The sequence below is a fragment of the Capricornis sumatraensis genome, chromosome 20, assembly GCF_032405125.1.
Source record: "Capricornis sumatraensis isolate serow.1 chromosome 20, serow.2, whole genome shotgun sequence".
NCBI classification, from domain to species: domain Eukaryota; kingdom Metazoa; phylum Chordata; class Mammalia; order Artiodactyla; family Bovidae; genus Capricornis; species Capricornis sumatraensis.
Window position 1 is genome coordinate 49,673,899 of NC_091088.1, and position 25,539 is coordinate 49,699,437.

At 52.6% G+C, this 25,539-nt stretch overlaps 1 protein-coding gene across 1 annotated transcript in view; it reads left to right on the forward strand.

The window, feature by feature from the left end:
- The window catches only part of CHST8 (carbohydrate sulfotransferase 8), a 72,881-nt gene that overhangs the window by 25,313 nt on the left and 22,029 nt on the right, over positions 1-25,539 (forward strand). The gene's annotated exons all lie outside the window — the stretch shown is intronic.

The window sequence follows — 25,539 nt, forward strand, 5'->3', positions numbered from 1 at the left end:
CCTGGAACCGCCTTGCCTGCCAGCCCCTTCTTCTCCTGGTGATGTCACAGGTGTGACACTCTACAGCCAGAGACAGAGCGGGCGTCTGACACCTCCAAAATAATACATGTTTTCCAAACTGTTGCTGAAGCTGCTAAAATGTTTTTTTAAAACCGTTTACACTTCCTTTGATATAAGGCAAATACCTTCTGTCGACTGGGCATGGGTCGGGAGGCAGGGGCCTAAGACTGGAGAAGCTGGATCAGAGCAAGGACTCCCCTCAGAGCGTAAGGACAGACCTGGAGGGAGACCCAGGCCTGGGGTGGGAGGGTGGGGGGCTGTGTCTGTGAGGGAGGGGGACCTGCAGGGCAGGCAGGAAGAGGCAGTGCTGAGTTGCAAGATAATCCCTAGTGAGAGTCATCTGTGTTTAGTCCTGGTTTGAATTTTTCCTTCTGAGGTCTCTGTGTGTCTTCAGGGGCAGTGTGTTTATATCTGAGGAGACTTCTGGTGTTTGTTTTGGAAAGCCTGAGCTCATGGAGGAACTATTCTCGGGCAAAGGGATGGGGGGGTCTTTTATTTTTAGTTAAAAATTTTTTCTTTATTTATACTTTAGTTGCAGCACTCAGGGTCTGTAGGGACATCTAGGGAGACTGGCAGAGTCTGAGGGTTGTTCCTCCACGTACCTGCAATGGTCAAGCAGAACCAAAGAACAGAGGGCCTTCACGGATACCCCAGACTGTCTAAGCCTGGGGGCTTCTCAGGACCCTCAAAGGAAGAGAGGGGGCCAAAAATGGCTGGGCTTGAGCCTCCTCTCAGCAGAATGGGGCCTGGAGCAATTTACTTTATTGTTTTTATATTATTTATTTATTATCTCTTTGATTGTGTTGGGTCTTAGTTCCAGCATGCGGGATCTTCGTGGCTTCATGCAGGATATTTCATTGCGGTTCATGGACTCTAATTGTGGCCCTTGGGCTTAGCTGCCCTGTGGTATATGAGATCTTACGTTTCCCATCCAGAGATTAAACACTTGTCCCCTGCTTTGCAAGGCAAATTCTTAACCACTGGGCCACCAGGAAAGTCCCTGGAGCAATTTACTTCGGTTTCAAGTAATGAAGAAACTTGTGCAGTGGGGCCAGAACCATTCACAGCAAGCCGGGCTTCACATGGCTTATGACCATCCCCTGCAAACCAGCCAGGGAGGCTGCTGGCCGTCGTGACAGTGCCCCTGGACACTTAGGTGTCAGCCACTGGATGAGGGGTAGGGCCACAGGGAGACACCTGGGCTCCAGCTTCCCCGCCTTGGGAGCTTCAGCACTGAGTAATCCATGGGTAGCTTTTGGGACGTGGGGCAGCCTTGCTGTCTGTCTGAGTGGCCGTCTTCTGCAGAGGCTGAGAGTTACCCCTCTGAACGGTGAAAACTCCCAGCCAGACCTTCCTGACCAGGGACCAACCTGGCAGACGAAGGAAAGGACCCAACACTCCCCATACCTTGGTGAGCCAGGGAGGAGCTGTGTGGGCCCTGTGGTCCACACACATCCACACGTGCACACACAGAGACCACGTCACAGACTACATAACACATACACACGCATCATGTGCACACACACACACACACACACACACACACACACACACAGGCCCTATCACAGACCGCATAACATGTGCACACACACACGCACACACCACCACCCATCCCATCAGCTGCAGTTCACCAGCCAAAGGCGTGCACAGCTGAAGCTCTGCTGCCACACCTGGCATTTGCGTGCTGCAGGGTGGCAGCCCCTTCCCCGCCTTTAGCCTTTTGGGGCTCCCACGGTGACTACAGCACACGTTGTGATGAGAGCTGGGTGCCTCCTTCACTCCAAAGCAATGAGGGTACAGCAGGCAGGGAGCTGGGCAGGCAGAGGTGTGCGGTGCAGGAGCCCACCTTCCCATCCTAAAGGCCACCCCTTGATTCCTCTCCCTCTGCGGGGTCAGCCTAGCCCGAGAGCTGGGCCAGGGATGGGGAGCCCACAACACGGATGGCCCTGCCCATCGTTGCTGTGCTCTGCCTCAGCCTGGACACAGGGAGTAATAGTGCTTGGACCCAGCCCAAGCCAGGGTGGCGGAAGCTGGTCTGACCAGACATGGTCTGTCTGTCCTCGGCCTGTGCCTATGGCCATCCCCAGGCTCAAAGCCATTTGTCCCAGATGTGGTGGGTGGGTAGCAACAGGAAACCAAAGTCCACATATACACAAATGAAAGCCTTGTGGGAGGTGATAGGGCCCAACAAGAAGATTGGCAGTCCCTTGGGACCCTTTCTGGGAGCTGTGACCCACGCTGAAGCCCAATTGCAAGGTCCCTAGAACCCATGTTCGCTTTCGAGGTGTGTGTTTGCCTTTCCACCAGCAGAGGGCGCCCTGAGTCAGCTCACCACAGTCTAGTCTCCCCTCAGTCCGCTGTCCTCTGTCTGCAGAGACTGGGCACCCCCAGGACAGGGCACCCCCAGGACAGGGCACCCCCAGGTCTGTTCCTGCCTCAGTCCACCTCCAGCCACCTTCTCACCTCTCATCACCTCAGCGGGTGCTGATCTTAGCACATGCTAGGTGCTTAATACGCTGTCTGTTGAATGGACAGAAAGATGGATAGATGGACAGATGAAGGAAAGAGAAGGAAAAAAGGAAGCACTTATGGGTAGTTGGACAGATGGTGGGTGGGTGGACAAGCAGCTGGATAGACAGATGGACATATCAACTGTTGGATGGATGGGTGGGTGGGTGGGTTGGCAGGTTGATGGGTGGATAAATGGATGGATGGACAGACTGATGGACGGATGGACAAGTAAAGGTCCTACAAGAAGGAAGGCAGAGGAGGGCAGTAAAGGCTAATTGATCAACTGAAGCTATAGTCTTTCCTGTGGACTAAATTCAGGAAACAGAGAGGAAGCTTGTTTTCCAGCTTCTTCAGGAACAAGGTGCACATGCTGATATTTCCTCAAATTCAGGGGTTCCTGTCGTCTTGTCATGAAGTTTCCCTCTGATCTCTCTTCCCCTTCCCCTCTCCAGCCTGGGCTGGACGCTCATGACTAGGACGCAAACCTGAAGTGGCATGACTGCCGAGATGAGGTTCCTGGAGAAAAACCACCATTTCCCACCCAGTGTACACCACTGGCCCAGCACCCCGCCCCTCACGCCGATTCAGCCCTCTTCTCCCCTGCTCCGTGTTCTTTGTCTGGCCCTGGCTCAGGCTGTGGGCTGCTGGCATGAGTACACTAAGTGGATCAATAGCATGTCAGCCCTTTGCCAAGAGCAAACGACATCAGTCAAGTGCCGAGTGACAGCTAATCATTTTTCACCTGGTGTTCACCCTTCCCCAGATCCACGGCTCTGCTCCGAGGCCTGCTGGAGATCAGGAGGCGATGTCAGACTCTGCCCACCTCCCCCGCAGGCTGAGGGCGCTCACCCAGGTCACGTTTCCGCTCCCAACATGCAGTCCCACCGACTGTGTGGCTTAATGGGAATGTGAACATGCCCTGGGGCTCGTGTGCACACGTATGCCTGTGTGTGTGAACAGATCTGTGCATGTGAGCAGCCTGGAGAGTAAGTGCCTGGCCTTTGGGGTGTGCATAGGACTGTGAACATATTTGAGAATGTGTGCACCTGTATGTGTGAGTGTGTCTGCATGCATCTCTGAGTGTCTGTGTGTGTGCATGCACTGGGGTACAGAAGCCCGTGTCTGTGAGTGTGTGTGCATGTGTGTGTCTACATGAAGGTAGGTGTCAGGGCCTGTGTCCATCATCAGGGTGCTGCTGTACATGCCAGAGGCTGCAGCCCCCTGAGATCCCCTGAGCCCTCTTCTGGAAGAAGGTGCCTGACGGATGTGCTACTCTGGGCCATCTCACGGTCACTGCCCCCTTAGCTGGTGCCTGGAAGGGAGAAGTGATGGCTGGAACTCTGCTTATCCATTGTCCCTTTGCTGCTGGAGGAAGCAGGTGTAGAGAGAGGAGGGGCATCTGTAGGGAGAAGGGTCCTGGGCTGACGGGAACTTCTCAGTTGAAAGGGACGGCATCAGGTAGGGCTGTATTCAGGTGCTATCCTAGTCATAAGCGGCCAGCTTCTCCGTTCTTCACCTGTGTTTCTCTTTAAGGGCTTTACTCCCAGGCAGTCTCTCCCCAAGGGGCAGCCCCGGCATCTCCAGGCCTCCACTGACACCCTAGCTTTGTCATCACCTGAACCTTCCTGAGCCAGTGCCTGTGGCTAGAGATGGACTAAGCGTGTTGGTGCAGCTGGATCACAGGTCCCTCTTGGCGTGGGTGTGTGTCACTCTGTCCAAACTGTAGGGACTGAGAGTAGGGGGCAGGGGTGCAGCGGGTGCTCATGGGATGGAAACAGGGAGGTGGGGTGAGAGGAGTAGGGTGTGGGTACTGCTCTCCCTGGTATAGGTCTCACGTCCCAGGCAGAAACGGGTAAAGCCTAAAGGGTACTGGGGCCACCTCCTCGGTGCCCCAGCCCTTCATGGGGGCTCACAACAGCCACTCTGCAGGCCCTGGGTGAGCTCAGCTGCTCTGGTTTCAGGCTTTCCATGACGATGGCCTCCAGCCACGTGCCCTTGACCAGGCTCCACTGGTTACCAGCCACCCAGGCCCTGAACTGGCTCCTCCCCATGAAACCCGAACCCTACCCCAGTCTCCCTGGGCAGGCCCTGTCCATCTTCTGCTCTGTAGCCTGCCCCCTTCCTGATGAACCCTGACCCACAGGTGGTATCTGTGCCCTGATGTGGGGCCCCTAACCCCTTGCAGCCTCTCAGAAGAAGGGAGAGGTGCTGGACTGGCCCCTCTCTCCACTGCCCTGCAGAGTCAGGTACAGCCTGTGGGGTCCTTGCCCTCCCAAGTGATCCTTCCTGGATGGAGTCACCCAGGGCCCTTCTGGGGTCCAGCTAGAGGGGCTGCAAGCAGCTCTCTGCATGAAGCTGCTGGGTTGCTGGAAGCAGGAGGCAGCTCTTCCAAGTGCCCATGAATAATTGAAGACACCTTAACGTGTGCGTCTGTAGCCTGGAGGACGCCCCTCCGCCACTGCATGCAGGAGCAGGCCCAGACCTGCGGTGCAGCTGGGTGAGTCCCATCTGCCCTTCTGGGCCTGCCCTTCCCCCACCCCTATGCCAGTCTCCTCCCCCGCCCCCCTCCTTGGAGCCGTCAGGGCGGCAGAGGGTCTGCTGAGGGCCTGCTGCCCAAGGCAGGCATGGCAAAGCAGGAAGGACCAGGTTGCACACAGAGGGGCGGGGGCCGGAGAGGGGCCTGGGCCATCCCCACCAGCTCCTCCTCCTGGAGCTGTTCCAGGGGGCCCAGAGAGAGAGCGGCCACAGCTGGGCTGATCCCAGCTAGGGGCCAGGCTGGAGCTGCTCCAAGGCAGTTCCCTGGCGGAGGGACCGGCAGGTGATGGAGAGAGGGGGCAGCTAGTGAGTGTGCCAGCTCTGGGGAGCTGTCTGTGCATGTGACATGCTGAGGGTGGGGGCAGAAGTCACAAGGGCCATAAGCGTGCGTGTGCAAGGGCATCATACTGTGTGGATGCACCAGGAGCTGAGTGGCTGAGGGGTCACACCTGGGTCTCCCATCTGCCCTTCTGGGCAGGTCTATGGCTCTGCATGTCACAGAGCCTTCATCAGGGCTGGGGGGTCCCAAGCTTGGAAGGGCATCTCCCTTTGGCTCCAGGCTGACCTCACCCTCATAGTCCCGGAGGCACCCCAGGGCCATCCCGCCCCAGAGCACATCCACTGGTCGCTGTCAGGCTCCTCCAGACCCTCATTCTGAGAGCTGAGCCTGAAGTCCCAACCCTTCCCTTCAAACCTGAAATTTTCGGTAATGAAATCTGTGAAAGGTGAAAATTAAAAACCAGCAGCCACATTCCTTGGTCACTGCGCCAGCCCAGGCTCCCTGCTGGTCGCCGGGGGCGGTCTTGGAGGCAGCGCAAGCCCTGCCCTGACCGCTCCCCTCTGCTGGCACACGAACGGGCCTTGGTGTCCTCCTTTAGAAAGGGCTGACTCCTCCCTCCTTCCCTTCCTCCTTTGTTCCGAATGCCACCCAAGTGGGAGGTGGGGGTTTCTCCTGTGGCTCTTTCTTCCCTCCCCCCGACCTCCCGCCTGGTCCTCACCTGGGACTCTGGGAGGTTTTAAAAAGGTGTGAGCAGGGTGGGGAGACCCAGGCTGGGGCATCCAGCCACAAGGGACCTTTCACCCCGGGGCCCAGTGTCCCCTTGTGCTCCCTCGTCTGGTCATGGTAGATCCTTTGGGGAGGCTCGGGTCAGGGTGGACTGGGTGGGGGCCTGGGCTCAGCTGGACTTGCCGCTGGGGATGCTTGGAATGGGGCCCCTCAGGGCTCTCGCCTGCCCCCACTAGCCCAGAGAGGAGTAGCCAGGATGGGGCAGAAGTGGCATTACTCATGGGGGTGTGGGCACGCTGGACCTGGAAGAGGGTGGTCAGCTGGAGACTGGAATTGACCTGGCTCTGCCCTGAGACCTTCGTGCACCTGGGCGGAGGGTCTTAGGGCCACTGCTCTCTGGAGATAGCTGTGCTGTCCCCGCCCCGGGAGTGCAAGGTGGAGCTCAGGGTAGGGCAGGGGACAGAGCCGGGTCACACGGGCCTGGCCACCCTGGGCATTGGGCCACTTAAATGTGAGGCATCAGCCTAGGGGTGGCCCAAGGTCTTGGGCCCTAGACCTCCCTGCTAGGTGGGAAATAGGATGGAGCTGGGTCCCTTTCCTGGGAGCAGAGACACCCACCAACTCTTTGCCCCTCACAAAGTGCCCAGCCCTACACTTAGCAAAGGTGGCTGTGGGTTTGTATTTTCATCACGACCACCATGCCACGAAGGAGAGGCTCCCCTGGCAAGGGGCAAGAGAGCGGTGGGCTGAGGATTGTGAGCCAAGGGAGCCAGAGGAAAAGGTGACATCGGGGCTCCCCATCTGCCCAGCCTCAGCGCTGCTCCCTCCCCACAGCCCCCACACCAGCACGGCCTGGCTGCACTCCCCTATTGCTCCCGACCTGACGGGTCCCCCTCCCAAGTACATGTACCTGATGGGATGACGCGCTTGGTCCAGAATCACACGGGAGCCAACAGCTGTGTGTCCGGCTCCCCAGGTGTGCCCAGGTCACGGTGCCAGACACACGGCGGTCTTCAGAATCATGTGTGTTCTGGCGCCAAGGCTGAACCTGGGTTCCTGCCAGCAGGGAGATCCGGCACTGTGGGCATCCCCTCCTGAAGGTCCCCCATCTGCAGAGCTTCGGATGGAAAGACAGGGCTGGACCACAGTCTCGTGCTAACCCAGGAGGCTCTCACAGCAGCTCTTAGCATCACCCCAGGAGTCCTGGCTCTGGGATCCCCCCAGGACAGGGCAGGGGGAGGGAGCTGCAAGCCTGGGGGCCGGTGCATCCACGCACACGAGTGTCTGTGCACGTGAGTAACATGTGGCCCTCGGGGAGCTGGGAGCCTGCGACTGCCTCAAGGAGTGGCACTGGGAGTGGGGGGCTGGCTGCTGTTTGCTGGGGGTCCCTTGTCTCAGCTGGCTTCTTTATTAATCTGTTGTTTGAGCAGACTCTGAGTTCATGTTGTGAAGCTGGCCATTTGCTCCTGTTTCCTGCATGCCCCCCGGGAGGAGGACCACATGTTAAATATTTGCGGTTTTGCTGCGTTAGGTTTTAAAGTTCAGCAGTAATTACTGTGACCAGGTGCCAAGTGGATCTGCTCCCCGGGGACGTCTCCTGCTGTAGCGGGCTGGTGGCTGCATTCCAGGCCAGCTTCTATGTGCTGTTTGCAAAAACCTCTGTGCCTCCCCTTTGCTGCCCTCGTCCCACTGCCTGAGTCCGGAACCTAGCCAGGCTCTACCATCTGTGGTGGGTCATGGATGGGTGCTCCCCAGAGGGTCAAGGGCAGGACTATGGGCACCAATGTGGGCCTGCCGCGAGCAGAGCCCGGGGGCTCCAGCCAGCCTGAGCCTCATGGCAGGTTCATAGCCCCACCTTTGTGACAGTCCACAAAAATTCTGGCAGAACTTTATCTCCAGAATAGATTTCAGTTGTTCAGTTCTAGACCACCCACTCCAACCCACTTTGTGCCTGATTGCTTAGCTACTCTTTCAGGTATATTCTGCCCAACCCAAGATTTCTTGGACAAATTCAGGATAATAAATAGTCCCATCTGGTTCAGAACCCTCTCCCAGCTCCAGCCTGGGCGAGGGGTGGTGTCTGTGTCCTCCATCTGGTCGTATGCTGCTGCTTTGGGGTGGCTTCTATACAGGGGTGGTGGTACCCCTCAGCTTCCTGGGTAGCATCTGCTTCTTCCCCCGGCTTTTCTCAGGACTTCACAGTGCAGCCCTCAATGATGGATGTGCTTCAGGGTAGCTGCTAGATCCAAAGAAGGGGGATGGAGAAGTAGTGCCAACAGGTGCCAGGGGAAGAAGAGGCGTGTCCAGGCTGGACTTCACATAACCATGCCCCAGGGGCTTCAGCAGTCTCAGGAGAGAGCCTCCAGCATGTCCCAATACTTGGGTTTGGTTCACCCAGGTCTCTCTGGCCTTGCTGGGGCTGGCTGCAGGTATCAAAATGTGCACCTGTCCTCAAAGGCATCAATTGATGCTTTTGAGCTGTGGTGTTGGAGAAGACTCTTGAGAGTCGCTTGGACTGCAAGGAGCTCAAACCAGTCCATCCTAAAGGAAATCAGTCCTGAATGTTCATTGGAAGGACTGATGCTGAAGCTCAAGCTCCGATAATTTGGCCACCTGATGTGAAGAACTGACTCTTTGGAAAAGACCCTGATGCTGGGAAGATTGAAGGCAGAAGAAGGGGATGACAGAGGATGAGATGGTTGGATGGCATCATCAACTCGATGGACAGGAGTTTGAGCAAGCTCCGGGAGTTGGTGATGAACAGGGAAGCCTGGTGTGTTGCAGTCCGTGGGGTCGCAAAGAGTCAGACACGACTGAGCGGCTGACATGAACTGAACCGACCTGTCCTCAAGAGACTCACAGCCCACTAGGGAAGAGAGGTGTGAGGGAGCCTGGAGCAGGGGAGGGAGGGAGATAGACCCCACCCCTTCCAGCTCCTTGGGAGACTGTGAGCTGGGGTCCAGAGGGGCTGGGGCTTCCCAGGCAAAGAATGCATCCTAAGGCAGGCTTGCCCCCTTGAGGGAACCTTGGGCCTCAGCATGGAGGCAAGCACACACCCATGGTCTCGACTGCTCTAGTCCAACTTTCAATCCACTCTCTGTGGACCACATCATGTCCTGTGGGAGGGGCTGGGAACAGGCAGGACGAGCATCTGATCCTGTGCTGACAAAACGCAGGGAACCACTCTGCTGGCGTCTAGCAGGAGTGAGACGCAGATGAAATGGGGCCACCCTCGTTTTGATCCAGAATGCCCTGCCTTTTGGGCATCCCAAGAGCTCCAGGCCTTAGTCACCAATGGAACTTGGAGGGAAATCCAGTGAGAGCTCAGAGGGAAATGGGGCACAGTCAAGGTGCAGTCAGGGAGTCAGGCTCATCTGAAGGTTTGACTGAGGGCACATCTGTTTCTAAGCTCAACCAAACGGCTTTTGGGGGGAGTTTTTCCTCCCAGGCCCAAGAACTCCCTCGGTTCCTTGCTGCATGGGCGTCTCCATAGGATGACTTACAACCTGGGAGCTGGCTTCTTTCAGAGCAAGGAAGCAGGACAGGGCAGACCAGATGGGGCATCTCAGTGTCTCTATAATTTACCCTCAGAAGCGGCGTGCATCACATTAGCTGGCTCCCGCGTGTTGTGTATTAGGGGCTGGTCTCCCACGTGCAGGGAGAAGGGATCACAAGGCAAGTTACCAGGCAGGGCTTTCCTTGGGTACCAGCTCGGGGGTGGCCGGCCACAGGTGGGATGTGATTGAGGCGCTTTCACAAGGAAATAACATTTTCTGATTCACGTCGTAAAGGATCCCTCTGGTGCTGTGTGGAGGCTCAACGGGGGTGGGGCAAGGGTGAAGCAGGGAGACGTCACTTCTCTGAGACTAGATTCCCTATTTGTAAATCGGGTGTAAGATTGGTCATAGAGCCTGCCTCACAAGGTCATTATGAGAATTAAATGAGATAATATGGGGATGAAGCTCAGCCTGGGCTATGCAGCCCTGTCCTCTTTTTCGCTTGAAAGTATTGTTGCCGCTGCCCCTCCCAGGGTCTGGCATTTGCTGCTGCTCCCTTTGTTGTCTTGTTGTCAAGCCCAAGTTTGTGTGTCTGACGCACAAACACACCAAACCATCAGGGTGAAGCCAAACAAACCGAACCATCAGTTTGGAGCGCAGAAAGGTTTCTTCATTGAGTGAGCCCCAACCGAGAAGATGTGAGACATAGTCTTGTCTCAGATCCATCCTCCCGGCTGGCTGGAGCATAAGGTGTTTTTTTGTTTGTTTGTTTGTTTAACTTTATTTATTTATTTGGGCTTCCCTGGTGGTACTAGTGGTAAACAACCTACCTGCCAATGCAAGCGGCGCTGGTTCGATCCCTAGGTTGGAAAGATCCCCTGGAGGAGGAAATGGCAACCCAATCCAATATTCTTGCCTGGGAAATCCCATGGACAGAGGGGACTGGTGGGCTACAGTCCATGGGGTCACAAAGAGTCAGACAGGACTGCAGTGACTTAGCATGCATTTGCTTATTTATTTTGGGAACTGCACCATGTGGCATGTGGGATCTTAGTTCCCTGACTAGGGATCGAACTCGTGCCCCCTGCACTGGGAGCTCCTAGTCTTAACCCCTGGACTTTCAGGGAAGCCCCAGGCCATACGGTTTTTAAAGGTAACATTTGGGGTGAGGGCTGCAGGGGGAATGCCTTTCTTCTGATTGGTTGGTAGTGTTTCAGGAATCCCAATCATCAGCCTCTGGCGCCAGCCAGTCTGGGGTCTACACACCTGTCCTCAGCATGTGGTCATCTCCCTCCACCTGGGTGGGGGGGTCTTAGTTCCTGCAGAACAACCAGCTATCCTTTGAGGAGGAACTAGGACTCTGTTTTGTTGCTGAACTGTTGTCTCTTGACTGTTCTTCCTTTGTTTCTGCCTTCCCTCATTTCCCTGAATAGTACTGCTTGAATCTGCTCTTTGAAACTCAGGGAAGCCCATGGAGACTGAAGCCTTTTTCTACGAACCATTAACGGGCCACAGAAAGGCCTCTGCACCTAGGAAGGCCCTGCAGGGTCTTGCTCAGCTTCGATCCCCCTTTTCTTTGCTGCGATCCTGAGGGAAATAGGCACAGGATGGGAAAAAGAATAACATTTTGGATAGAAAGGTTAACCCTAAACTTGTAGGGGAACTCAGTTTCAGGGGGACTCAGCTCATGACCTTCAGCTCATGGGATGTGTTTTTGTGTGTCTGGATGTCTGCACACAATGATTGGAGACAAGTTCAAGTTCTTCCCATGGAGCCCTGGGCCCTGTGTGGCCAGGTGTGGCCCAGTTCTCTGGTTTGCCCAAGAAGAGCCTGGGCAGAGGAAAGGAATGAGGTTGTTCTGTTTTCCTTGCTAGCTGCCTCAGATCCCATTTCCACCTGAAGCAGCTCATAGCCTCAGGGGAAACAGGAGAGACTTTTCAGCACCTTGATCACGTGGCAGAGATCGGGGTGCAAGTGTGGGGGCCTTTCATCCACACGCTGGAGTCCGGCCAGGTCTGCCACCACACTGAGCGTCGGGCTGTGAGCCCAGCCAAGAGCTGGATGTGTTCCCTGCGATGCTGTCTCTTTCTTTGGAGGGTCTGGAAAACAGCTCCCTGAAGCTCATGACCCCTTAACCTAAGGATGAGATCGGCAAGAATCCTTGTTCCGCCTTGGCCCTTAGGAAGCTCAAGCCCACGTTGTTTCTCGGTGGGCACAACAGTGCAGTTGCAACACCCAAGACTTGGCATCAGACCTCGCAGGGAGGCCGCAGTCCATGCAGCTAAGCGCCATGCAGACTCCAGCCACAGGTGGGGTCCCCAGGCTACCCACCCTGCTCAAATTCAGGGCTCCCACGATCCCCTCAAGTTTGATACCCAGGGAAGTGGGATTTTTACAGTTACAGTTTCATTATAAAGGGTACATAGAGAGCAGGTATGGGAAGGTCCTGAACCCAGAGCTTCCATGTCCTTCCCCGTGGAGTCAGGGCATGTCACCCTCCTGGCACGCCATTGTGTTTAACCAGGAGCTCCCCTGAGCCTCAGTGTCCAGTGTTTTAATTGAGGTTTCTGAATGGAGGCAGGATCTGTTAATCACTGACCAAAGGGTGGAACTCAGTCTCCAGGGCCCCACCCCTCTTCCATCAGGGGCTGAAAAGTTCCTGTCCTCTAAGCCGATGGTTGACCCTTCTTCTGGTGACCAGCTCCCATCCTGAAGCTCTCAGGAGGGCCAGCAAGAGTCCCCTTGTTAGCATAACAAAGACCCCTATCACTCAGGAAATTCCAAGGGTTTTTATAAGCTCTCTGCCAATAACCTGAGGACAAAGACCAGTTGTATTCTTTATTGTATCACAGCCTGTTCTCAAGCGAATATGTCATTGTGAAATGCAACTTTCAGCTTTGCTTCAGGATCCTATATCTATAGGCCGTCTCTTGCTTTTCCTCTGTCAGTCCTTCTTTTAATTTATGCTGTCGTATCTTGTATGCCATCCTTAACCCTCTCTGCACAAGACGGAGTATGACTGATAGATGAGCCCTAGTTCTAGCTTCAGCTCCCAGAGAACATGTGACCTCAGAGTGACGGCTTCCTGTGTGTGGCACACCTGGCATCTATCACCACGGATCTGGGGGGCCCCCCTGCACATCCACAGCCTGCTGCAGAGACTTCAGTTGACCATCTGTGGGTTCTCCAAGTTAAGGCTCCTTTCTCTATGAGCAGACAGCATTGGGGTGTGTCTGCTGGGGTGTGCTCCCATGACATGACTTGGGGTGCTGCCTTCGGATGGGGTGGGGAAGAAGGGGAGGAGGTGGTGGCTGGCCAGGCCAGATCCCAGGCTCCTACCCCCAAGGAGTATGCACTGCCTTTGTCTCTCCAGTTATAGGAGCTCAGTGCAGAGAGAAGGCGGGAGGGCACCTGTGCGGGGCAGGAGAGGCAGCTCCAGAGTCCACTGAGAGTGGGGACCCAGCCTCCTGCCCCCAGAGCTGCCCCTCCCATCAGGCCTAGCACCCCTCCCTGGGAGCTCTGACTTACCCTGAGTACCTTTCGTACCCAGGAGACGGGAGAGTAAAGATTGTGCCTGGACAGATGGGGGTAAGGTCCCGGTGACAACCATCAACCCCCCCAGTTGGTCCCCAAAGCAAACATCCCCGCTCCCTGCATCAAGTTGAGCAGAGGGTGAGCAGGGTCTCTGTCCCAGGGTCCTCTGTGCCTCAGTCAAGAGAAGCTAGAGGCTATAGTAATTTCAGGTGGAGAAGCCCGTGGCCCTGGGCTAGGAGGAGGCAACCTTCAAAGGCATGTGCTTGCTGGCAGGGAGCAGTGTCGGACCTGGCTTTCTGTTAGAAAAATCCCAGCTGTTGGCAGAGACAAAGACAAACCCTGGACACAGCCTGGGTGGGGAGAGATGGAAGAGAGGAGAGGCGGGGTCAGCTTCAGGTCCCCTCCCCCACCCCCTCATCCAACCACAGAAGCCACCTTGTTTCCCAGCATGGGGTGAGGGGGCACCTCCAGCCAAGGCTTCAAACACTTCACACGCAGAGTAAGTGGGGGTGGGTTGGAGAAGAGAACTCACAGATTGATGGGGAGAGGCACCGAGTACGCCCCTGGCAGCGTGAGGACGTGGATGGGAGAGGGGGCAGTGCCAGTCTCCAGCTGAGCACTGACCCATCTCCTGGTTCCCTGCCCACAGACGGCCGGGGGGATCCGCCCTAGTCTGTCTTCTCCCCCTCACTCTCTTTCTCTCTGTCTCACACACACACACACACACTTCTGTCTACATCAGCCACAGAAAACCAGACTCTGCCTTCCACCAGTAGGATCACTAACACCTGTGGATGGAATCAAACATCTCCTCACGTCCTTGTCTGTTAAGCCACTCAGCCGTGTCCGGCTTTTTGCGACCCCGTGGACTGTAGCCCGCCAGGCTCCTCTGTCCGTGGGATTCTCCAGGCAAGAATACTGGAGTGGGTAGCCATTCCCTTCTCCAGGGCATCTTCCTGACCCAGGGATCAAACCTGGGTCTCTTGCATTACAGGCGGATTCTTCACCATCTGAGCCACCAGGGGCATTTTTCAAAGGTGTCATCCCCCCATTGACAAGGCGGACAGCTCCCTGTCAAGGAACCAAGCCAAGAACTTGTGGTGACCGGAGAGACCCCGAGCCCCAGCCTTCTCTTGGCAGGGCCTTTAGCCTTGCTCCCCTGCATCGGCTCTCAGCCTGGAGATGGCCCTGGAGGCCTTCTGGGCGGAGGCAGTCTCTGAGATCTCTTCCTAAGCCTGTGCGCCTCAGAATTCCTGTTGTTGTTTAGTCACTCGGCTGTGTCCGACTCTTTGTGACCCCACGTATCATAGCACCCCAGGCTCCTCTGTCCATGGGATTCTTCAAGCAAGAGTACTGCAGTGTGTTGCCATGTCCTTCTCCAGGGGATCTTCTTGACTCAGGGATCGAACCCATGTCTCCTGCATGGCGGGCAGATTCTTTACCCCTGAGCCACCAGGGAAGCACCCACCAAGTTCCTAGCAGCAGTCCAAATGCTGCCCTTGGGCTGAATGACTTGCTTCCATTCCTATCAGTCATGCTTACTGAACTGAGAATTGGGCCCTGAAGGGCAGGAAAGGAGGCTGGCGGGTGGATTAGAGAGAACTTCAAAGTCCAGGTGCTTGGGGGAACCGGCAATGAAGCGCTGGCCAGGAACTGATTAAGCCAGACTCCGACCTGCCCTGGGGTCCTGCCTGCCACCCCCAGGGGCCCTCTAGGACTCCACTCCCAACTCCTGGGGAGACTGCCTCTCTTCGTCAGCTAGAAGCCTGAATGTTGTCAAGGGAGGAGGCGTTAGTCTAACCCAGGGCTCAACCCTAGATGCAGGCAGAATCGCAAGAGGCCCTCCCAGAGAAGGAGTGGGTGGTGCTTCCTGCTGGCACATAAAAAGGCTCCCCACCTCACCCTGGCTAACCCAGTTCCCCTCCCACCTGGCTGTTTCTTTAGCCAGGCACTGCACCTCCAGAGGGGACTTCCCTGGTGACTCAGAAGGTAAGAATCTTCCTGCCAATACAGGAGACAGAGGCTTGATCCCTGGGTTGGGAAGATCCCCTGGAGGAGCGTATGGCAACCCACTCTAGTATTCTTGCCTGGAGAGTCCCATGGACAGAGGAGCCTGGTGGGCTACAGTCCATAGGGTTGCAAAGAGTTGGACACAAACGAGGCAACTTTGCACACATGCCCTCTTCTCTGGAGAGCGGGGCTTTGCTTTTGCAGAGAAGTGGTCTCCCTGAGGACCCTTGTGAGGCGTTCGGGGAGCCCTGCTTCAGCTCAGACTAGGTGCACAGTCCGTGCCTGCCAGGACAATCCGGGCGATCACCTACTTGGCAGACAGTGTATGTGGGCAGTCTGGGGGGGCTAGGACACTGCAGAAGTCCCAGGTCCTTCGGGCTTGGGAATTGTCCTGCCCAGACTCCCTTCCTGTTCCTGAAGAGATGGTCTAGCACCAGTGGACACACTACCCCGCCCCCCCGCCTCCCTCCATCACAAAAGCTGGAGGTCTGTGGCCTTGTAGGATACAGCCCACAGCCCTGTTCCCAGCATACAGGAAAGGAAGAATGCGTGGTGTGTCCTTCTCCATCCGAGTGCACAGCCAGTGGGAAATACGTTCAAAGCTGCAGTAGAAATCACCTGCCTGGTGACCAGGGATAAGGGTGGCCTGGATTAGAGCCGAGACAGTTCACTTCCCCTTGCTGTCAGGTCCTTACAGTCAGCTTCACAAAATCAAGGAAAAGGCCGCAGGGCAGAACTCCTAGAAGGAGTTATCCTCAGGGAGTGCCTGGGCTCGTCGCGCGCTCCTCCCAGGCTGGGTGCTGTAGCCATTGCTTCCCCTGGGGCTTCCCCGGGGCCTTCAGCTTGTCCTCTGCCCAGCCTGTCCCCGTGCCTGATGCTGGGCTCTCCGTCTTTCCCTGACCACCTGTCTCGTGACTCCTGCATTTGCTAGTCGCCCACCTGGCCCCTGGGCTGTGACTCAGCATTCAGCTCCGGATCCTGGAGAATTTTCTCCTGTCATCCTCAGCAACAAGTGGTTGCAGTTTTCATTATCATAAGACCAAAAAAACAGTGTAGCTGAGAAAATAGAGGTGTGCCTTCCACCCTACACTGGGAACATCTTGACATTTAAATCCAATTACCCTTTTCCCATTCTTGATGAGGATATGACATGTAGCTAGAGAACATTCTGCTAGATAAATATATCATAATCTCAGCCTGCTCATAACATCCCAGAGCTGATCTGGGGACTCTGTGTCTTCCATCCTCCCTGGCCACCCTCGGCCAGTGTGAGAGGATGAGGGTCACGGACCGGCCACTTCAAATGGCCTTGAAAATGTGTGTTTCAAAAATTTGGGCAACATTTGATCTCTGCCCTTCCCAGAGTCATTAAAATTAATTGGGGAGATGGCACGATTGCAGAGGCAGAAGGACCTGTGTCAACCTTTGCAAAGACTCTGTGGCCATTCTGAGGTCTCCATCCCTGGGTTTTTGGCAAAATGCCACAACCCAGGGAGGCTGTAGCCGAGTGGAATTTATGAAACACTTTCCCATATTACTGCAAAACTTCAGTTCTGTCAGATGCAGGGAGTCATGGATACCCAATGAGTCAGAAAGCCAATACAGACCTGTGTGCTTTTATTCTGATGTCAATATCAGTTCTCTTGGACATCTGGGACATCTGGGGCTTCCCCTGGTGGCTCAGAGGTTGAAGCGTCTGCCCGGAATGTGGGAGACCCGGGTTCGATCCCTAGGTTGGGAAGATCCCCTGGAGAAGGAAATGGCAACCCACTCCAGTACTCTTGCCTGGAGAACCCCATGGAAAGAGGAGGCTGGTAGGCTACAGTCCATGGGGTTGCAAAGAGTCGGACACAACTGAATGACTTCACTTTCACTTTTTTCTTTTGGACATCTGGAAAGATGGAGCTCAAGTTCTTTAACAAGAAGGGCACACATGCTTGCCTGGCCAGAGATGGGGACAGTGGGAGGAGAGGACATTACCAGAATTAATTAAGGCTGTGAGAATCTTGCCTTCCTTCCCTTTCAGCTGAACTCCATGTTGTGGGCTGTGTCCAAATTCAAGACACAGCTCCTTACCCAGCCCTCACCCCTTCAGAAGTCCATTTATCAGTTAAGGTCACAAGGCATGTCTTGACCTTTCTCTCTCCATTTCCACCCACAGAGGGAAAGGGAGAAAGTGAAATGTAAGTTCATGGAGATTTTAGGAAGAGTATCCTTTTAGGTGACTCTCCTTTTAGGTGTTCCAAACACCTAATCTGTTTCTCAACCCACTCTCAGCCATGGCTGTTACCAGCCCAAGCTGACACTTCTCCCACTCCCATGAGACAGAATGATAATAAGCAGAGAAAGGTTGCCCTCACCCCATCTTCACCCATTCCCCTGGAAGTCACAGAAGCAGAAAACCTTCCCTCCTTCCTTCCTTCCCCTTCTTCAGAACTGGGTGACCAGTTGTCTTCCTCTCCTGAGGCTCTGATTATCCTCAGATACTTCACACAATGTCTGGCCTTACTCATCCCAAATAATACTTGTTTTATCCTGTGTGCTCAGAGCTAGTTAATAAATAAGAATTAAGTCATTCATTTTCTTTTTGCTGCAAATCACAGCATGAAACTCGAGGAATACTTACATTTATGAATGCATGGGTGTGAAATTGTGTGTCTGCTTGTGTGTTAAATGGAATTCAAGGCTTATTCCACCAGTCCCAAAAACCCTGTTCCCAAGAGCTCACAGGTATTACGTATTTACAAAAACACATTTGTCTCTTCTAATATTCCCTGAATGCTCAGGTAATAGTTTGAAAATGACAGCTCTCTTCTCTGATATCCAGGCTCTGGGCATCTCTCAGAAAGAGAAGATCGAGGGATCTGATGGGGTTTGGGCTGATAAACATTCCCTGGTGGCTCAGATGGTAAAGAATAGGCCTGCAGTACAGGAGACGAAGGTTCAGTCCCTGGCTTGGGACGATCCCCTGGAGAAAGGAATGGCTACCCACTCCAGTATTCTGGCCTGGAGAATCCCATGGACAGAGGAGCCTGGAGGGCTACCATCCCTAGAGTTGCAAAGTGTCAGCCACGACTGAGTGACTAACACACACACAAGCCTAAACCCAGGAAAGTGGTGCCCCGCACTCAAGGCTTTGGTCAGGTGCAGCCTAGGTAGGTAGAGGGTAGCTCTCAGAAAGAAGCGGGAGTAAGAATGGGGACCTTGTCACATTCCTTATCAATCCTTCCATACCTTTTAAAAGAAGGCTGTGCTTTAAAATATTTTCTAAATCAATTTTTAATAAATGTCTACAACTTGTCCTGGAATTAAATGCAAATATGAGGCTGTGCTGGACCTGTGCAGCAAGTCCTGAGTAGAGAAAGTCAAACCAGGTCATCAAGCAGACCTCCCGCAGCTTCCTACAAGAGTGCCTCACTATGGGTTGTGGGGTTCCTTAGTAGAAATTCTCAGTCCCTGAAGGTGAGGGGACAGCCCCAGTGACCCCCAAGGCTGTGGGTATGTTTGCAGATCTGTGTCATGAAAACCGAGTGTCACACTAAAGTTCAACGTCTGAGCACCTGTCGGGCAAGAAGATTTGGGGTTTCCCTGTGGCCTGTGGGTTGTGTGGCCATTTGAAAGTGAGTCTGGGTCAGAGACATTGCTGGCCGAGGTCACTTCAGAGCATTAGTGTAAGCACCCTTTCCAGGCAGAGGAAAGTCACTGTGAAACAGGCCTAGGCCAGCAGCCTAAGACATACTCTTAGGCTCTTGAGATTAAACCACATCATGGAGGTTCAACTGGAGGAGTGGATCCTAATATTTGGGGGCCTTCCTCTCCCTCTCCTTTTCTCTCTTCTCCTGTCTCTGTCTCTCTCAACCACCCCCACACACACAGCACACAGACACACAGACACACAGACACACACACACACACACACCCCACACACAGCACACAGACACACAGACACAGACACACACACACACACACACACCCCCCACACACACTGCTCGCCAGCTTACCATCTCCGGAGGTTCAAGGACCCATAAAGGCCATTATGTGTTCACCTGCCTGACTTCCCCACTGGACATTGAACCCCTCTAGAGATAAATGCTTTTTTTTTATTTATTTTTTTTATTTTTTTTTTTATTAAATTTTAAAATCTTTAATTCTTACATGTGTTCCCAAACATGAAACCCCCTCCCACCTCCCTCCCCATAACATCTCTGTGGGTGATCCCCATGCACCAGCCCCAATCATGCTGTATCCTGCGTCAGACATAGACTGGCGATTCAATTCTTACATGATAGTATACATGATAGAATGCCATTCTCCCAAATCATCCCGCCCTCTCCCTCTCTCTCTGAGTCCAAAAGTCCGTTATACACAGCTGTGTCTTTTTTCCTGTCTTGCATACAGGGTCGTCATTGCCATCTTTCTAAATTCCATATATATGTGTTAGTATACTGTATTGGTGTTTTTCTTTCTGGCTTACTTCACTCTGTATAATCGGTTCCAGTTTCATCCATCTCATCAGAACTGATTCAAATGAATTCTTTTTAACGGCTGAGTAATACTCCATCGTGTATATGTACCAAAGCTTCCTTATCCATTCATCTGCTGATGGACATCTAGGTTGTTTCCATGTCCTGGCTATTATAAACAGTGCTGCGATGAACATTGGGGTACATGTGTCTCTTTCAATTCTGGTTTCCTCGGTGTGTATACCCAGCAGTGGGATTGCTGGGTCATAAGGTAGTTCTATTTGCAATTTTTTAAGGAATCTCCACACTGTTCTCCATAGTGGCTGTACTAGTTTGCATTCCCACCAACAGTGTAGGAGGGTTCCCTTTTCTCCACACCCTCTCCAGCATTTGTTGCTTGCAGATTTTTGGATCGCAGCCATTCTGACTGGTGTGAAGTGGTACCTCATTGTGGTTTTGATTTGCATTTCTCTGATAATGAGTGATGTTGAGCATCTTTTCATGATAAATGCTTTATTTTTATATCGGCCCCCAGAACTGGTATCATGTGAACATCTTGGCTTCTGAGCTTTCTGAAAAGTTCATGATGTTGAGACTCAGTTGCAGTCATTTCACTTGATCATGCTAACGGCCAGGACTGCACCTGGTTATCCAGTGATGTCTTTTGATAGACTTCACACTGCATCTCCAAGGGCTCCTGGAATGGGAAACCAGAACACAACCTGGGGCCAAAACCTGGAATTTTGTTTTATTTTTTTTAAAAAAAGAAGCTATTTGGAGCTATCCGTGGTCCTGAAAACAGCCTCCCTTCTTCCAGTTGGCTGAGTTGCCACCACAGGTTCCCATTTCAGGCATGTCTTAGTGCCCAGTCTCAGCCTGGTTTCAATCACCTAACTGCTAGTTGCTATGCTTCTTAGTGCAGCTTAGATTCCAGAAAGAATCTGGCCTTTTGCTTCAGTTACGCTATTAGTCCTTGCAGCTATGGACATGATCCTGTCTGAATCAGCTCTGCTCAGGGCCTCTGCCAGGACCTCAGTCTTGCCAGGCCCTGAACCAGGGCTTGGCCTCCGATTGCAAAGCTGTATTTCTATTTCAGGCTTTTGCATGCTTGCTTCCTTGGGAAAGCAGACTCTGAGACAGAGATTTATGTGCAGGAAGTTTATTGGGACTATATTATGACAGAGGACAGGAGAGTTAAAGTAGTTTTGGAGCAAACTAAACATCTACTGTTGTCCATTCCAAGTCAATGTGAACTGTTTCTGATACTCTTTTTTGACAGGGATGGAAAAGAATCTATTTGTCAAACCATGGTCATATACCATGTACCCGAGGCCGCGTAAATCTAGCAAAGATACCACACCTGACACAGTGGTTACAGTTGGGGCTACAGCTTGAGAGTCTGCAGCAATCTACTGTCATCCTCCAGTATCCACTTGTCATTTGTAGGGACTAGACTAGTGAATTACATGGCAATTTGATGGTTTTACTATTCCTGCATCTTTTAGGTCTTTAATGGTAGCACTAATCTCTGCCATTTCCCCAGGAATGGCAAAATAGAAAATTAAATATTACCTTTGATTTAATATCTTGGCTCAGGGTGTACAGTAAATTCCAGAGGCTTCCTAGGCTCCTCACTATGGTAGCTCTTATCCCATGGGTCAGGACCTAGGGGCTCTGCCAACTACCACATGTGTTCATTTCAGTGGTAAATTCAGAGATGGGGAGAATGACCATTGGAGTGGGGAAGTCTGTGAACCTGACTTGAGGCAGATATGGGCCATTTATTGTTCTTGTTCAGTTTCCCAGTCATGTCTGACTTTTTTTGATCCCATGAATGGCAACACTCCAGGCTTCCCTGTTCTTCACTATCTCCTAGAGTTTCTCAAACTCATGTCCATTGAGTTAGTGATACCATCCAGCCATCTCATCCCCTTTCATCCCCTTCTCCTCTTGCCCTCAATCTTTCCCAGCATCAGGGTCTTTTCCAGTGAGTCAGGTGGCCAAAGTATTGGAGCTTCAGCCTTAGCATCAGTCTTTCCAATGAATATTCAAGGTTGATTTCCTTTAAGATTGAGTGGTTTGATCTCCTTGCTGTCCAAGCGACTCTCAAGAGTCTTCTCCGGCACCACAGTTTGAAAGCATCAGTTCTTCGGTGCTCAGCCTTCTTTATGGTTCAATCCCACATCCATACACGACTACTGGAAAAACCATGGCTTTGATTTTATGGACCTTTGTCGACAAATTTATTACCTGGTCCCTATATTCTCTCTCTGTACCAGGAAGGCTACGTGACAGGTCAGGTTTCCAAGAGCCAAGTCCCTAGATACAAATGTCAACTCAGACAAAAATCTAGACATATTTAGGTGTTGTTTCCCCCAACCCCTGTAGCATGCACTTATCCAAATAAATGGTTGCCAGTCACTTTGAGGAAGGCCTGCTATGCACAGTTGCCGTGATGATAGAAGGTTCATCCACTTGGGGACCCAACCTCCCTTCAGTCATTGAGTTCTGGATTTGAAAACTGGTCCAGAGATCGTGCCATTTTATTGAAACAGCTACCCTCAGCCTCCTGGTTGCCCATCTTTGGCTTCTTCCCATTTTATATGTTGATCACTACCCTTGATGGCTGCCCATCTTTCTTGCCCTTGTGATGCCATGTTCTATTAACCTTCTTCATAGCTTTCTGCAGGTCAGCTCCTCTTGGTTGATGCCCTGACATTGCTGCTCATTAGAATTTGTTTATGATGGCTGAGCACTGCCATGTAGGTTTTGTAATATTATTTCATGAGCCTATCATCTCCCCTTGATAACAGGGACTCCTGATCTCTAATGATGGGTCTTTATTCAGTCCTGTCCTACATAGGAGAGCCACTACTGAGCTTCCTATTGATGCTGGTACCCCTCTCACCGGTGCATTCTCTATTGCTTTAGACAGGGGAGCACCCCCCGGTCCTCCTACAAAACACAGTCATGTGGTGAGTTCTCCAGCCTTTCATTCATCACCCTGGCATGATCACCTTTGTGAGCCTTTTGATCTCTTCCTGCACTGTCTGCCACAGCAGTTCAATCTTGTCTGCTTCATTTGTGTGGGCCATAGCCTTCCCTGTGCTTCTAAGAGCCATCCTAGCAGTGTTTTAGCAGCAGCGTCTGGGCTCCTTGCCATACTCTTCAATCCTGTATCCCGGGAGAGCGCTCCCCTATAAATTGTTCCTCGTTATTCAACTTGATGTTCTGATTTCTCGCCTAACACCCTCGGAATAAAGTTCAATGTATATTCCTGGGTCCTTCACCTCTCTCCGGAGTATAGTCCCTTTCCTCTTTACATCCATCCATCCATCCAGATATCGCCACCCCATTTCTCCCGTTCCCATTCCTTCTCCATCAGGTGCTTGACATTGCTGAGAATTAACCTTCTCTGCAGCTCTGCTACTCCTAGTGTGAAGTCCTAGGACTGGTCCTCTTACTGCAGAAGATGAGAGTCTTTCGATACCCTGCCAGAGAGGTGAGAGCCAACCAACTCCATCGTCCCTCACCTTAGCATCTACTCTCTGAGATCTCTGGCACCGACAGTCGGAGTCCTGCAGAGCAGACTCTGGGGACGTGCAGGAAGTATGTGGGGAGGGTGTTCTCTTGGATCAACACCTGTGGGGAAGGGAGGGAAGCAAGAGTGGGAAGAGGGAGAAGTCAGACTGTGATGTAGCCAGCCAGCCCCACTTGGAGCTTTGGAGCTGGGATGGCCCTGAATTCAGGCAAGGGGCTGCAGCCTTCAGTCTGCCTCAGCCAGTCACTGGATGCAGACAGCCCCAGGGAAGATGCAGCCTTGGGTGAGGCGACTTTCTGCAGCCCAGCCGAGAGCAGTCTCTGGAGGGAAATTCGGCTGTGAGCAGTGTTGCTGGGCTTCCGTGGTGGCCACTTCACCCAGTCATCCCCAAAATCTTATCTGATCCCAGCCTCCCTGCACTTCCGGCCCCTCTCTCCTGGCTCCTCCCTCCCGTATGTGCCTAAAGGCTTCCTTTATGAGAGTAGTTTTCTCCAAATTGCTTTGCTTACTCAAGGATCATTGAAAACTAACTGTGGCTAATGTTATTAAAAAAAAAAAAACACTTTTATATTTATTTTTGTTTATTTATTCGGCTACACTTGGTCTTGGTTGTAACACGTGGGATCTTTAGTTGCAGTGTGTGGGGTCAAACCTGGGCCCTGTGCACTGGGAGCTTGGAGTCTTAGCCAGTGGACCAGGGAAGTTCCTGCTCAAGTCATTGAATTCACTTCTTTTTTTCAGTTTTATAAAAGCTTTTTCCTTCCAGGAATTGCCATTTGGTTTCTGAGATATGAGCATGATATCTGTAAAGCGGAAATAGCAGTGTTTTTAACACGGCACTTTAGAGTTCTAAAACGTGTTCACACAATTTTTTATCAGTTTAATTGAGGTATAATTTATACACAGGAAAACATTGTGTAAGTGAGTTCTGACAAATGTATGCCATCTTCCCAATCAAGATATACAGCATTTCCTTCACCTCCAGAACATTCTTTTATATGCTTGCTCATTCAGCTCCCTCCACCCCATCCCTCGGGTAACCACCCATCTTATTCTGACACTAGAGATTAGTTTTGCCTCTTGTAGAATTTTATCTGAAATACTGCAGGACGTACAGAAAGGCTTCTTTTGTTCAGCGGGAGGTCTGTGAGCGTCACCCATGGTGTAGTTTGTTTCTTTTTACGGACAGTAAAATTCCATTGTATGGATATGCCACAATTTGCTTCTCCATTGATGCAGGTGGTGCTAGTGGTAAAGAACCTGCCTGCCAATGCGGGAAACAAGAGACACAGGTTCGATCCCTGGGTCAGGAAGGTTCCCTGGAGGAGGGCATGGTAACCCACTCCAGTATTCCTGCCTGGAGAATCCCATGGACAGAGGAGCCTGGCGGGCTATGGTCCGTGGGGTTGCACAGAGTCAGACACAATTGACACGACTTAGCATGCATACACGCGGTTCTTAGAGTTTACAGTAAATGGGTGTGACCTGTACACAGCCATGCAGCCTTGAGTAGCTAGGAGGGGGCTCCATGAGCCAGGAAACCAGATCTCACTCCAGCATCACTTAACCAAAGAGCCCTGGGAAATGGTGCTCTGGCCAAATAACTGGTGCATTTGGTAATTTCTTCCAAGGTATGTATTTTTCTAGAAGATTCTGTAGGCATTTTGTTTGGATGCTAGTTGAGTTAGTATCCTGCCAAGCAGTATTAATTTTCCTTGCTGATTCAGGGTAATAGTAATTGAGGGGCAGACCTGCAGAGCAGTGGGCTTGGGCACATGCATGTCAAATGGACTGTATATCATGACATCAGACATTTCGAGAAAATTGCTTTTCCTCCCTGAATGCCAAGTCATAAATAATTTCAGGTTGGGAAGAGCTCTGGTAAGCATGTGCTTGACTCCAGGGAATGGCCTGTAAATACTGTGAGCCACAGAATAAAAAACGAGGGGGACAGATTTGTGGGGTCACATCTTATCTGGATCTTGCTATAACTCTTTGCAGTTGATGCTGTGGGTGTCCCGTTCAGCTCTGCTTTCCCAGTGATGCACCCGTCACCTGCCACCATGAGTATGGACTGCTAATGGCTCACAGCTGCACCCTTAATTCAGAGATTTGACCTCAGCTGACAGGAGCCTCTTCCAGAAGGTGACACCTCCCTCCCGGAGGTGGCCTGCAACCAGGCACACGCTGGTAAATGGGCTTTGGGAGCAGGGAACAAACCAGCCAAGCCCTGATGTGTAGCATTGTCACATTGTCCAATGTCTGCGGTGAAGCTGCTCCCACCGTGGCCAATTCCAAGCTACCTTGCAAAAATAAACAAGTTGCTTAGGAGTATAAGCACGTGCCAAAGAAAAATGACCTTTAAAAGGCAAGGGAATGATA